A 9,314-nucleotide genomic window follows, 5' to 3' on the forward strand; every position below is an offset into this window, starting at 1 on the left:
TTATGGTTTCTGCTCTTGCCTGACAGCAGAGGGCGCTGTTTGACACTTTTTGCTGGAGTCTAGTTTGGCCTGCGTCTTCTTCAAATAGGATCTTTTCAGTTGACCTGGCAGCTTATGGCCATACTACCCTGAAAACGCCCGATCTCGTCCGATCTCGGAAGCTAAGCAGGGGTGGGCCTGGTTAGTACTTGGATGGGAGACCGCCTGGGAATACCAGGTGCTGTAAGCTTTTTATGGTTTCTGCTCTAGCCTGACAGCAGAGGGCGCTGTTTGACACTTTTTGCTGGATCTAGTTTGGCCTGCGTCGCCTTCAAATAAGATCTTTTCAGTTGTCCTGGCAGCTTACGGCCATACTACCCTGAAAACGCCCGATCTCGGAAGCTAAGCAGGGGCGGGCCTGGTTAGTACTTGGATGGGAGACCGCCTGGGAATACCAGGTGCTGTAAGCTTTTTATGGTTTCTGCTCTTGCCTGACAGCAGAGGGCGCTATTTGACACTTTTTGCTGGCTCTAGTTTGGCCTGCGTCGCCTTCAAATAGGATCTTTTCAGTTGATGTGGCAGCTTACGGCCATACTACCCTGAAAACGCCCGATCTCGTCCGATCTCGGAAGCTAAGCAGGGGCGGGCCTGGTTAGTACTTGGATGGGAGACCGCCTGGGAATACCAGGTGCTGTAAGCTTTTTATGGTTTCTGCTCTTGCCTGACAGCAGAGGGCGCTGTTTGACACTTTTTGCTGGAGTCTAGTTTGGCCTGCGTCGCCTTCAAATAGGATCTTTACAGTTGCCCTGGCAGCTTACGGCCACACTACCCTGAAAACGCCTGATCTCGGAAGCTAAGCAGGGGAGGGCCTGGTTAGTACTTGGATGGGAGACCGCCTGGGAATACCAGGTGCTGTAAGCTTTTTATGGTTTCTGCTCTAGCCTGACAGCAGAGGGCGCTGTTTGACACTTTTTGCTGGATCTAGTTTGGCCTGCGTCGCCTTCAAATAAGATCTTTTCAGTTGTCCTGGCAGCTTACGGCCATACCACCCTGAAAACGCCTGATCTCGTCCGATCTCGGAAGCTAAGCAGGGGCGGGCCTGGTTAGTACTTGGATGGGAGACCGCCTGTGAATACCAGGTGCTGTAAGCTTTTTATGGTTTCTGCTCTTGCCTGACAGCAGAGGGCGCTGTTTGACACTTTTTGCTGTAGTCTAGTTTGGCCTGCGTCACTTTCAAATAGGATCTTTTCAGTTGACCTGGCAGCTTAGGCCATACTACCCTGAAAACGCCCGATCTCGTACGATCTCGGAAGCTAAGCAGGGCCGGGCCTGGTTAGTACTTGGATGGGAGACCGCCTGTGAATACCAGGTGCTGTAAGCTTTTTATGGTTTCTGCTCTTGCCTGACAGCAGAGGGCGCTGTTTGACACTTTTTGCTGTAGTCTAGTTTGGCCTGCGTCGCCTTCAAATAGGATCTTTTCAGTTGACCTGGCAGCTTACGGCCATACTACCCTGAAAACGCCCGATCTCGTCCGATCTCGGAAGCTCAGCAGGGGCGGGCCTGGTTAGTACTTGGATGGGAGACCGCCTGGGAATACCAGGTGCTGTAAGCTTTTTATGGTTTCTGCTCTAGCCTGACAGCAGAGGGCGCTGTTTGACATGTTTTGCTGGAGTCTAGTTTGTCCTGCGTCGCCTTCAAATAGGATCTTTTCAGTTGCCTTGGCAGCTTTTGGCCATACTACCCTGAAAACGCCCGATCTCGGAAGCTAAGCAGGGGCGGGCCTGGTTATACTTGGATGGGAGACCGCCTGGGAATACCAGGTGCTGTAAGCTTTTTATGGTTTCTGCTCTTGCCTGACAGCAGAGGGCGCTGTTTGACATGTTTTGCTGGAGTCTAGTTTGGCCTGCGTCACCTTCAAATAGGATTTTTTCAGTTGACCTGGCAGCTTACGGCCATACTACCTTGAAAACGCCCGATCTCGTCCGATCTCGGAAGCTAAGCACGGGCGGGCCTGGTTAGTACTTGAATGGGAGACCGCCTGGGAATACCAGGTGCTGTAAGCTTTTTATGGTTTCTGCTCTTGCCTAACAGCAGAGGGCGCTGTTTGACACTTTTTGCTGGAGTCTAGTTTGGCCTGCGTCGCCTTCAAATAGGATCTTTTCAGTTGCCCTGGCAGCTTACGGCCATACTACCCTGAAAACGCCCGGTCTCTTCCGATCTCGGAAGCTAAGCAGGGGCGGGCCTGGTTAGTACTTGGATGGGAGACCGCCTGGGAATACCAGGTGCTGTAAGCTTTTTATGGTTTCTGCTCTTGCCTGACAGCAGAGGGCGCTGTTTGACACTTTTTGCTGGAGTCTAGTTTGGCCTGCGTCTTCTTCAAATAGGATCTTTTCAGTTGACCTGGCAGCTTATGGCCATACTACCCTGAAAACGCCCGATCTCGTCCGATCTCGGAAGCTAAGCAGGGGTGGGCCTGGTTAGTACTTGGATGGGAGACCGCCTGGGAATACCAGGTGCTGTAAGCTTTTTATGGTTTCTGCTCTAGCCTGACAGCAGAGGGCGCTGTTTGACACTTTTTGCTGGATCTAGTTTGGCCTGCGTCGCCTTCAAATAAGATCTTTTCAGTTGTCCTGGCAGCTTACGGCCATACTACCCTGAAAACGCCCGATCTCGGAAGCTAAGCAGGGGCGGGCCTGGTTAGTACTTGGATGGGAGACCGCCTGGGAATACCAGGTGCTGGAAGCTTTTTATGGTTTCTGCTCTTGCCTGACAGCAGAGGGCGCTGTTTGACACTTTTTGCTGGAGTCTAGTTTGGCCTGCGTCGCCTTCAAATAGGATCTTTTCAGTTGACCTGGCAGCTTACGGCCATACTACCCTGAAAACGCCCGATCTCTTCCGATCTCAGAAGCTAAGCAGGGGCGGGCCTGGTTAGTACTTGGATGGGAGACCGCCTGGGAATACCAGGTGCTGTAAGCTTTTTATGGTTTCTGCTCTTGCTTGACAGCAGAGGGCGCTATTTGACACTTTTTGCTGGCTCTAGTTTGGCCTGCGTCGCCTTCAAATAGGATCTTTTCAGTTGATGTGGCAGCTTACGGCCATACTACCCTGAAAACGCCCGATCTCGTCCGATCTCGGAAGCTAAGCAGGGGCGGGCCTGGTTAGTACTTGGATGGGAGACCGCCTGGGAATACCAGGTGCTGTAAGCTTTTTATGGTTTCTGCTCTTGCCTGACAGCAGAGGGCGCTGTTTGACACTTTTTGCTGGAGTCTAGTTTGGCCTGCGTCGCCTTCAAATAGGATCTTTACAGTTGCCCTGGCAGCTTACGGCCACACTACCCTGAAAACGCCTGATCTCGGAAGCTAAGCAGGGGAGGGCCTGGTTAGTACTTGGATGGGAGACCGCCTGGGAATACCAGGTGCTGTAAGCTTTTTATGGTTTCTGCTCTAGCCTGACAGCAGAGGGCGCTGTTTGACACTTTTTGCTGGATCTAGTTTGGCCTGCGTCGCCTTCAAATAAGATCTTTTCAGTTGTCCTGGCAGCTTACGGCCATACCACCCTGAAAACGCCTGATCTCGTCCGATCTCGGAAGCTAAGCAGGGGCGGGCCTGGTTAGTACTTGGATGGGAGACCGCCTGTGAATACCAGGTGCTGTAAGCTTTTTATGGTTTCTGCTCTTGCCTGACAGCAGAGGGCGCTGTTTGACACTTTTTGCTGTAGTCTAGTTTGGCCTGCGTCACTTTCAAATAGGATCTTTTCAGTTGACCTGGCAGCTTAGGCCATACTACCCTGAAAACGCCCGATCTCGTACGATCTCGGAAGCTAAGCAGGGCCGGGCCTGGTTAGTACTTGGATGGGAGACCGCCTGTGAATACCAGGTGCTGTAAGCTTTTTATGGTTTCTGCTCTTGCCTGACAGCAGAGGGCGCTGTTTGACACTTTTTGCTGTAGTCTAGTTTGGCCTGCGTCACCTTCAAATAGGATATTTTCAGTTGACCTGGCAGCTTACGGCCATACTACCCTGAAAACGCCCGATCTCGTCCGATCTCGGAAGCTAAGCAGGGGCGGGCCTGGTTAGTACTTGGATGGGAGACCGCCTGGGAATACCAGGTGCTGTAAGCTTTTTATGGTTTCTGCTCTAGCCTGACAGCAGAGGGCGCTGTTTGACATGTTTTGCTGCAGTCTAGTTTGTCCTGCGTCGCCTTCAAATAGGATCTTTTCAGTTGCCTTGGCAGCTTTTGGCCATACTACCCTGAAAACGCCTGATCTCGGAAGCTAAGCAGGGGAGGGCCTGGTTAGTACTTGGATGGGAGACCGCCTGGGAATACCAGGTGCTGTAAGCTTTTTATGGTTTTTGCTCTAGCCTGACAGCAGAGGGCGCTGTTTGACACTTTTTGCTGGATCTAGTTTGGCCTGCGTCGCCTTCAAATAAGATCTTTTCAGTTGTCCTGGCAGCTTACGGCCATACCACCCTGAAAACGCCTGATCTCGTCCGATCTCGGAAGCTAAGCAGGGGCGGGCCTGGTTAGTACTTGGATGGGAGACCGCCTGGGAATACCAGGTGCTGTAAGCTTTTTATGGTTTCTGCTCTTGCCTGACAGCAGAGGGCGCTGTTTGACACCTTTTGCTGGAGTCTAGTTTGGCCTGCGTCGCCTTCAAATAGGATCTTTTCAGTTGATGTGGCAGCTTACGGCCATACTACCCTGAAAACGCCCGATCTCGTCCGATCTCGGAAGCTAAGCAGGGGCGAGCCTGGTTAGTACTTGGATGGGAGACCGCCTGGGAATACCAGGTGCTGTAAGCTTTTCATGGTTTCTGCTCTTGCCTGACAGCAGAGGGCGCTGTTTGACATGTTTTGCTGGAGTCTAGTTTGGCCTGCGTCACCTTCAAATAGGATATTTTCAGTTGACCTGGCCGCTTACGGCCATACTACCCTGAAAACGCCCGATCTCGGAAGCTAAGCAGGGGCGGGCCTGGTTAGTACTTGGATGGGAGACCGCCTGGGAATACCAGGTGCTGTAAGCTCTTTATGGTTTCTGCTCTAGCCTGACAGCAGAGGGCGCTGTTTGACACTTTTTGCTGGATCTAGTTTGGCCTGCGTCGCCTTCAAATAAGATCTTTTCAGTTGTCCTGGCAGCTTACGGCCATACTACCCTGAAAACGCCCGATCTCGTCCGATCTCGGAAGCTAAGCAGGGGTGGGCCTGGTTAGTACTTGGATGGGAGACCGCCTGGCAATACCAGGTGCTGTAAGCCTTTTATGGTTTCTGCTCTTGCCTGACAGCAGAGGGCGCTGTTTGACACTTTTTGCTGGAGTCTAGTTTGGCCTGCGTCGCCTTCAAATAGGATCTTTTCATTTGCCCTGGCAGCTTACGGCCATACTACCCTGAAAACGCCCGATCTCGTCCGATCTCGGAAGCTAAGCAGGGGCGGGCCTGGTTAGTACTTGGATGGGAGACCACCTGGGAATACCAGGTGCTGTACGCTTTTTATGGTTTCTGCTCTTGCCTGACAGCAGAGGGCGCTGTTTGACACTTTTTGCTGGAGTCTAGTTTGTCCTGCGTCGCCTTCAAATAGGATCTTTTCAGTTGCCTTGGCAGCTTTTGGCCATACTACCCTGAAAACGCCCGATCTCGGAAGCTAAGCAGGGGCGGGCCTGGTTATACTTGGATGGGAGACCGCCTGGGAATACCAGGTGCTGTAAGCTTTTTATGGTTTCTGCTCTTGCCTGACAGCAGAGGGCGCTGTTTGACATGTTTTGCTGGAGTCTAGTTTGGCCTGCGTCACCTTCAAATAGGATTTTTTCAGTTGACCTGGCAGCTTACGGCCATACTACCTTGAAAACGCCCGATCTCGTCCGATCTCGGAAGCTAAGCACGGGCGGGCCTGGTTAGTACTTGAATGGGAGACCGCCTGGGAATACCAGGTGCTGTAAGCTTTTTATGGTTTCTGCTCTTGCCTAACAGCAGAGGGCGCTGTTTGACACTTTTTGCTGGAGTCTAGTTTGGCCTGCGTCGCCTTCAAATAGGATCTTTTCAGTTGCCCTGGCAGCTTACGGCCATACTACCCTGAAAACGCCCGGTCTCGTCCGATCTCGGAAGCTAAGCAGGGGCGGGCCTGGTTAGTACTTGGATGGGAGACCGCCTGGGAATACCAGGTGCTGTAAGCTTTTTATGGTTTCTGCTCTTGCCTGACAGCAGAGGGCGCTGTTTGACACTTTTTGCTGGAGTCTAGTTTGGCCTGCGTCTTCTTCAAATAGGATCTTTTCAGTTGACCTGGCAGCTTATGGCCATACTACCCTGAAAACGCCCGATCTCGTCCGATCTCGGAAGCTAAGCAGGGGTGGGCCTGGTTAGTACTTGGATGGGAGACCGCCTGGGAATACCAGGTGCTGTAAGCTTTTTATGGTTTCTGCTCTAGCCTGACAGCAGAGGGCGCTGTTTGACACTTTTTGCTGGATCTAGTTTGGCCTGCGTCGCCTTCAAATAAGATCTTTTCAGTTGTCCTGGCAGCTTACGGCCATACTACCCTGAAAACGCCCGATCTCGGAAGCTAAGCAGGGGCGGGCCTGGTTAGTACTTGGATGGGAGACCGCCTGGGAATACCAGGTGCTGTAAGCTTTTTATGGTTTCTGCTCTTGCCTGACAGCAGAGGGCGCTGTTTGACACTTTTTGCTGGAGTCTAGTTTGGCCTGCGTCGCCTTCAAATAGGATCTTTTCAGTTGACCTGGCAGCTTACGGCCATACTACCCTGAAAACGCCCGATCTCTTCCGATCTCAGAAGCTAAGCAGGGGCGGGCCTGGTTAGTACTTGGATGGGAGACCGCCTGGGAATACCAGGTGCTGTAAGCTTTTTATGGTTTCTGCTCTTGCCTGACAGCAGAGGGCGCTATTTGACACTTTTTGCTGGCTCTAGTTTGGCCTGCGTCGCCTTCAAATAGGATCTTTTCAGTTGCCTTGGCAGCTTTTGGCCATACTACCCTGAAAACGCCTGATCTCGGAAGCTAAGCAGGGGAGGGCCTGGTTAGTACTTGGATGGGAGACCGCCTGGGAATACCAGGTGCTGTAAGCTTTTTATGGTTTCTGCTCTAGCCTGACAGCAGAGGGCGCTGTTTGACACTTTTTGCTGGATCTAGTTTGGCCTGCGTCGCCTTCAAATAAGATCTTTTCAGTTGTCCTGGCAGCTTACGGCCATACCACCCTGAAAACGCCTGATCTCGGAAGCTAAGCAGGGGAGGGCCTGGTTAGTACTTGGATGGGAGACCGCCTGGGAATACCAGGTGCTGTAAGCTTTTTATGGTTTCTGCTCTTGCCTGACAGCAGAGGGCGCTGTTTGACACCTTTTGCTGGAGTCTAGTTTGGCCTGCGTCGCCTTCAAATAGGATCTTTTCAGTTGATGTGGCAGCTTACGGCCATACTACCCTGAAAACGCCCGATCTCGTCCGATCTCGGAAGCTAAGCAGGGGCGAGCCTGGTTAGTACTTGGATGGGAGACCGCCTGGGAATACCAGGTGCTGTAAGCTTTTCATGGTTTCTGCTCTTGCCTGACAGCAGAGGGCGCTGTTTGACATGTTTTGCTGGAGTCTAGTTTGGCCTGCGTCACCTTCAAATAGGATATTTTCAGTTGACCTGGCCGCTTACGGCCATACTACCCTGAAAACGCCCGATCTCGGAAGCTAAGCAGGGGCGGGCCTGGTTAGTACTTGGATGGGAGACCGCCTGGGAATACCAGGTGCTGTAAGCTCTTTATGGTTTCTGCTCTAGCCTGACAGCAGAGGGCGCTGTTTGACACTTTTTGCTGGATCTAGTTTGGCCTGCGTCGCCTTCAAATAAGATCTTTTCAGTTGTCCTGGCAGCTTACGGCCATACTACCCTGAAAACGCCCGATCTCGTCCGATCTCGGAAGCTAAGCAGGGGCGGGCCTGGTTAGTACTTGGATGGGAGACCACCTGGGAATACCAGGTGCTGTACGCTTTTTATGGTTTCTGCTCTTGCCTGACAGCAGAGGGCGCTGTTTGACACTTTTTGCTGGAGTCTAGTTTGTCCTGCGTCGCCTTCAAATAGGATCTTTTCAGTTGCCTTGGCAGCTTTTGGCCATACTACCCTGAAAACGCCCGATCTCGGAAGCTAAGCAGGGGCGGGCCTGGTTATACTTGGATGGGAGACCGCCTGGGAATACCAGGTGCTGTAAGCTTTTTATGGTTTCTGCTCTTGCCTGACAGCAGAGGGCGCTGTTTGACATGTTTTGCTGGAGTCTAGTTTGGCCTGCGTCACCTTCAAATAGGATTTTTTCAGTTGACCTGGCAGCTTACGGCCATACTACCTTGAAAACGCCCGATCTCGTCCGATCTCGGAAGCTAAGCACGGGCGGGCCTGGTTAGTACTTGAATGGGAGACCGCCTGGGAATACCAGGTGCTGTAAGCTTTTTATGGTTTCTGCTCTTGCCTAACAGCAGAGGGCGCTGTTTGACACTTTTTGCTGGAGTCTAGTTTGGCCTGCGTCGCCTTCAAATAGGATCTTTTCAGTTGCCCTGGCAGCTTACGGCCATACTACCCTGAAAACGCCCGGTCTCGTCCGATCTCGGAAGCTAAGCAGGGGCGGGCCTGGTTAGTACTTGGATGGGAGACCGCCTGGGAATACCAGGTGCTGTAAGCTTTTTATGGTTTCTGCTCTTGCCTGACAGCAGAGGGCGCTGTTTGACACTTTTTGCTGGAGTCTAGTTTGGCCTGCGTCTTCTTCAAATAGGATCTTTTCAGTTGACCTGGCAGCTTATGGCCATACTACCCTGAAAACGCCCGATCTCGTCCGATCTCGGAAGCTAAGCAGGGGTGGGCCTGGTTAGTACTTGGATGGGAGACCGCCTGGGAATACCAGGTGCTGTAAGCTTTTTATGGTTTCTGCTCTAGCCTGACAGCAGAGGGCGCTGTTTGACACTTTTTGCTGGATCTAGTTTGGCCTGCGTCGCCTTCAAATAAGATCTTTTCAGTTGTCCTGGCAGCTTACGGCCATACTACCCTGAAAACGCCCGATCTCGGAAGCTAAGCAGGGGCGGGCCTGGTTAGTACTTGGATGGGAGACCGCCTGGGAATACCAGGTGCTGTAAGCTTTTTATGGTTTCTGCTCTTGCCTGACAGCAGAGGGCGCTATTTGACACTTTTTGCTGGCTCTAGTTTGGCCTGCGTCGCCTTCAAATAGGATCTTTTCAGTTGATGTGGCAGCTTACGGCCATACTACCCTGAAAACGCCCGATCTCGTCCGATCTCGGAAGCTAAGCAGGGGCGGGCCTGGTTAGTACTTGGATGGGAGACCGCCTGGGAATACCAGGTGCTGTAAGCTTTTT

The 9,314-nt window shown here is 52.3% G+C and overlaps 27 non-coding genes and 14 pseudogenes across 27 annotated transcripts; all 41 read left to right on the forward strand.

The window, feature by feature from the left end:
- Positions 1-110: 110 nt before the first annotated feature.
- On the forward strand, positions 111-229 carry LOC131115291 (5S ribosomal RNA). Its single transcript, XR_009122573.1, has one exon. It is a non-coding gene; the product is annotated as a 5S ribosomal RNA (ribosomal RNA).
- Positions 230-340: 111 nt separating this feature from the next.
- On the forward strand, positions 341-449 carry LOC131111908 (5S ribosomal RNA; annotated as a pseudogene).
- Positions 450-560: 111 nt separating this feature from the next.
- On the forward strand, positions 561-679 carry LOC131114809 (5S ribosomal RNA). The gene has a single exon (XR_009122111.1). It is a non-coding gene; the product is annotated as a 5S ribosomal RNA (ribosomal RNA).
- Positions 680-791: 112 nt separating this feature from the next.
- On the forward strand, positions 792-900 carry LOC131112804 (5S ribosomal RNA; annotated as a pseudogene).
- Positions 901-1,011: 111 nt separating this feature from the next.
- On the forward strand, positions 1,012-1,130 carry LOC131115672 (5S ribosomal RNA). Its single transcript, XR_009122947.1, has one exon. It is a non-coding gene; the product is annotated as a 5S ribosomal RNA (ribosomal RNA).
- Positions 1,131-1,242: 112 nt separating this feature from the next.
- Positions 1,243-1,360, forward strand: LOC131119114 (5S ribosomal RNA). Its single transcript, XR_009126242.1, has one exon. It is a non-coding gene; the product is annotated as a 5S ribosomal RNA (ribosomal RNA).
- Positions 1,361-1,472: 112 nt separating this feature from the next.
- On the forward strand, positions 1,473-1,591 carry LOC131116791 (5S ribosomal RNA). The gene has a single exon (XR_009124028.1). It is a non-coding gene; the product is annotated as a 5S ribosomal RNA (ribosomal RNA).
- A 112-nt stretch (positions 1,592-1,703) lies between these two features.
- Positions 1,704-1,811, forward strand: LOC131114082 (5S ribosomal RNA; annotated as a pseudogene).
- Positions 1,812-1,923: 112 nt separating this feature from the next.
- LOC131117010 (5S ribosomal RNA) lies at positions 1,924-2,042 on the forward strand. Its single transcript, XR_009124240.1, has one exon. It is a non-coding gene; the product is annotated as a 5S ribosomal RNA (ribosomal RNA).
- A 112-nt stretch (positions 2,043-2,154) lies between these two features.
- Positions 2,155-2,273, forward strand: LOC131116423 (5S ribosomal RNA). Its single transcript, XR_009123671.1, has one exon. It is a non-coding gene; the product is annotated as a 5S ribosomal RNA (ribosomal RNA).
- Positions 2,274-2,385: 112 nt separating this feature from the next.
- Positions 2,386-2,504, forward strand: LOC131115292 (5S ribosomal RNA). Its single transcript, XR_009122574.1, has one exon. It is a non-coding gene; the product is annotated as a 5S ribosomal RNA (ribosomal RNA).
- Positions 2,505-2,615: 111 nt separating this feature from the next.
- On the forward strand, positions 2,616-2,724 carry LOC131113061 (5S ribosomal RNA; annotated as a pseudogene).
- Positions 2,725-2,836: 112 nt separating this feature from the next.
- Positions 2,837-2,955, forward strand: LOC131117247 (5S ribosomal RNA). Its single transcript, XR_009124470.1, has one exon. It is a non-coding gene; the product is annotated as a 5S ribosomal RNA (ribosomal RNA).
- A 111-nt stretch (positions 2,956-3,066) lies between these two features.
- Positions 3,067-3,185, forward strand: LOC131114810 (5S ribosomal RNA). Its single transcript, XR_009122112.1, has one exon. It is a non-coding gene; the product is annotated as a 5S ribosomal RNA (ribosomal RNA).
- A 112-nt stretch (positions 3,186-3,297) lies between these two features.
- On the forward strand, positions 3,298-3,406 carry LOC131112805 (5S ribosomal RNA; annotated as a pseudogene).
- A 111-nt stretch (positions 3,407-3,517) lies between these two features.
- LOC131115673 (5S ribosomal RNA) lies at positions 3,518-3,636 on the forward strand. The gene has a single exon (XR_009122948.1). It is a non-coding gene; the product is annotated as a 5S ribosomal RNA (ribosomal RNA).
- A 112-nt stretch (positions 3,637-3,748) lies between these two features.
- LOC131119115 (5S ribosomal RNA) lies at positions 3,749-3,866 on the forward strand. Its single transcript, XR_009126243.1, has one exon. It is a non-coding gene; the product is annotated as a 5S ribosomal RNA (ribosomal RNA).
- Positions 3,867-3,978: 112 nt separating this feature from the next.
- Positions 3,979-4,097, forward strand: LOC131114811 (5S ribosomal RNA). Its single transcript, XR_009122113.1, has one exon. It is a non-coding gene; the product is annotated as a 5S ribosomal RNA (ribosomal RNA).
- A 112-nt stretch (positions 4,098-4,209) lies between these two features.
- LOC131113641 (5S ribosomal RNA) lies at positions 4,210-4,318 on the forward strand (annotated as a pseudogene).
- Positions 4,319-4,429: 111 nt separating this feature from the next.
- On the forward strand, positions 4,430-4,548 carry LOC131113290 (5S ribosomal RNA). The gene has a single exon (XR_009121481.1). It is a non-coding gene; the product is annotated as a 5S ribosomal RNA (ribosomal RNA).
- A 112-nt stretch (positions 4,549-4,660) lies between these two features.
- On the forward strand, positions 4,661-4,779 carry LOC131116724 (5S ribosomal RNA). Its single transcript, XR_009123963.1, has one exon. It is a non-coding gene; the product is annotated as a 5S ribosomal RNA (ribosomal RNA).
- Positions 4,780-4,891: 112 nt separating this feature from the next.
- Positions 4,892-5,000, forward strand: LOC131111909 (5S ribosomal RNA; annotated as a pseudogene).
- A 111-nt stretch (positions 5,001-5,111) lies between these two features.
- Positions 5,112-5,230, forward strand: LOC131116594 (5S ribosomal RNA). Its single transcript, XR_009123836.1, has one exon. It is a non-coding gene; the product is annotated as a 5S ribosomal RNA (ribosomal RNA).
- Positions 5,231-5,342: 112 nt separating this feature from the next.
- LOC131116090 (5S ribosomal RNA) lies at positions 5,343-5,461 on the forward strand. Its single transcript, XR_009123351.1, has one exon. It is a non-coding gene; the product is annotated as a 5S ribosomal RNA (ribosomal RNA).
- Positions 5,462-5,573: 112 nt separating this feature from the next.
- On the forward strand, positions 5,574-5,681 carry LOC131114084 (5S ribosomal RNA; annotated as a pseudogene).
- Positions 5,682-5,793: 112 nt separating this feature from the next.
- LOC131117011 (5S ribosomal RNA) lies at positions 5,794-5,912 on the forward strand. Its single transcript, XR_009124241.1, has one exon. It is a non-coding gene; the product is annotated as a 5S ribosomal RNA (ribosomal RNA).
- Positions 5,913-6,024: 112 nt separating this feature from the next.
- On the forward strand, positions 6,025-6,143 carry LOC131115930 (5S ribosomal RNA). The gene has a single exon (XR_009123196.1). It is a non-coding gene; the product is annotated as a 5S ribosomal RNA (ribosomal RNA).
- Positions 6,144-6,255: 112 nt separating this feature from the next.
- LOC131115293 (5S ribosomal RNA) lies at positions 6,256-6,374 on the forward strand. Its single transcript, XR_009122575.1, has one exon. It is a non-coding gene; the product is annotated as a 5S ribosomal RNA (ribosomal RNA).
- Positions 6,375-6,485: 111 nt separating this feature from the next.
- Positions 6,486-6,594, forward strand: LOC131111911 (5S ribosomal RNA; annotated as a pseudogene).
- Positions 6,595-6,706: 112 nt separating this feature from the next.
- LOC131117248 (5S ribosomal RNA) lies at positions 6,707-6,825 on the forward strand. The gene has a single exon (XR_009124471.1). It is a non-coding gene; the product is annotated as a 5S ribosomal RNA (ribosomal RNA).
- Positions 6,826-6,936: 111 nt separating this feature from the next.
- LOC131113642 (5S ribosomal RNA) lies at positions 6,937-7,045 on the forward strand (annotated as a pseudogene).
- Positions 7,046-7,156: 111 nt separating this feature from the next.
- On the forward strand, positions 7,157-7,265 carry LOC131111585 (5S ribosomal RNA; annotated as a pseudogene).
- Positions 7,266-7,377: 112 nt separating this feature from the next.
- Positions 7,378-7,496, forward strand: LOC131116725 (5S ribosomal RNA). Its single transcript, XR_009123964.1, has one exon. It is a non-coding gene; the product is annotated as a 5S ribosomal RNA (ribosomal RNA).
- A 112-nt stretch (positions 7,497-7,608) lies between these two features.
- LOC131111912 (5S ribosomal RNA) lies at positions 7,609-7,717 on the forward strand (annotated as a pseudogene).
- Positions 7,718-7,828: 111 nt separating this feature from the next.
- Positions 7,829-7,947, forward strand: LOC131116091 (5S ribosomal RNA). The gene has a single exon (XR_009123352.1). It is a non-coding gene; the product is annotated as a 5S ribosomal RNA (ribosomal RNA).
- A 112-nt stretch (positions 7,948-8,059) lies between these two features.
- On the forward strand, positions 8,060-8,167 carry LOC131114085 (5S ribosomal RNA; annotated as a pseudogene).
- A 112-nt stretch (positions 8,168-8,279) lies between these two features.
- LOC131117012 (5S ribosomal RNA) lies at positions 8,280-8,398 on the forward strand. Its single transcript, XR_009124242.1, has one exon. It is a non-coding gene; the product is annotated as a 5S ribosomal RNA (ribosomal RNA).
- A 112-nt stretch (positions 8,399-8,510) lies between these two features.
- Positions 8,511-8,629, forward strand: LOC131115931 (5S ribosomal RNA). The gene has a single exon (XR_009123197.1). It is a non-coding gene; the product is annotated as a 5S ribosomal RNA (ribosomal RNA).
- A 112-nt stretch (positions 8,630-8,741) lies between these two features.
- LOC131115294 (5S ribosomal RNA) lies at positions 8,742-8,860 on the forward strand. The gene has a single exon (XR_009122576.1). It is a non-coding gene; the product is annotated as a 5S ribosomal RNA (ribosomal RNA).
- A 111-nt stretch (positions 8,861-8,971) lies between these two features.
- LOC131111914 (5S ribosomal RNA) lies at positions 8,972-9,080 on the forward strand (annotated as a pseudogene).
- Positions 9,081-9,191: 111 nt separating this feature from the next.
- On the forward strand, positions 9,192-9,310 carry LOC131114812 (5S ribosomal RNA). Its single transcript, XR_009122114.1, has one exon. It is a non-coding gene; the product is annotated as a 5S ribosomal RNA (ribosomal RNA).
- The last annotated feature ends 4 nt before the right edge of the window (positions 9,311-9,314 follow it).

Source organism: Doryrhamphus excisus, unplaced genomic scaffold (assembly GCF_030265055.1).
Source record: "Doryrhamphus excisus isolate RoL2022-K1 unplaced genomic scaffold, RoL_Dexc_1.0 HiC_scaffold_25, whole genome shotgun sequence".
NCBI classification, from domain to species: domain Eukaryota; kingdom Metazoa; phylum Chordata; class Actinopteri; order Syngnathiformes; family Syngnathidae; genus Doryrhamphus; species Doryrhamphus excisus.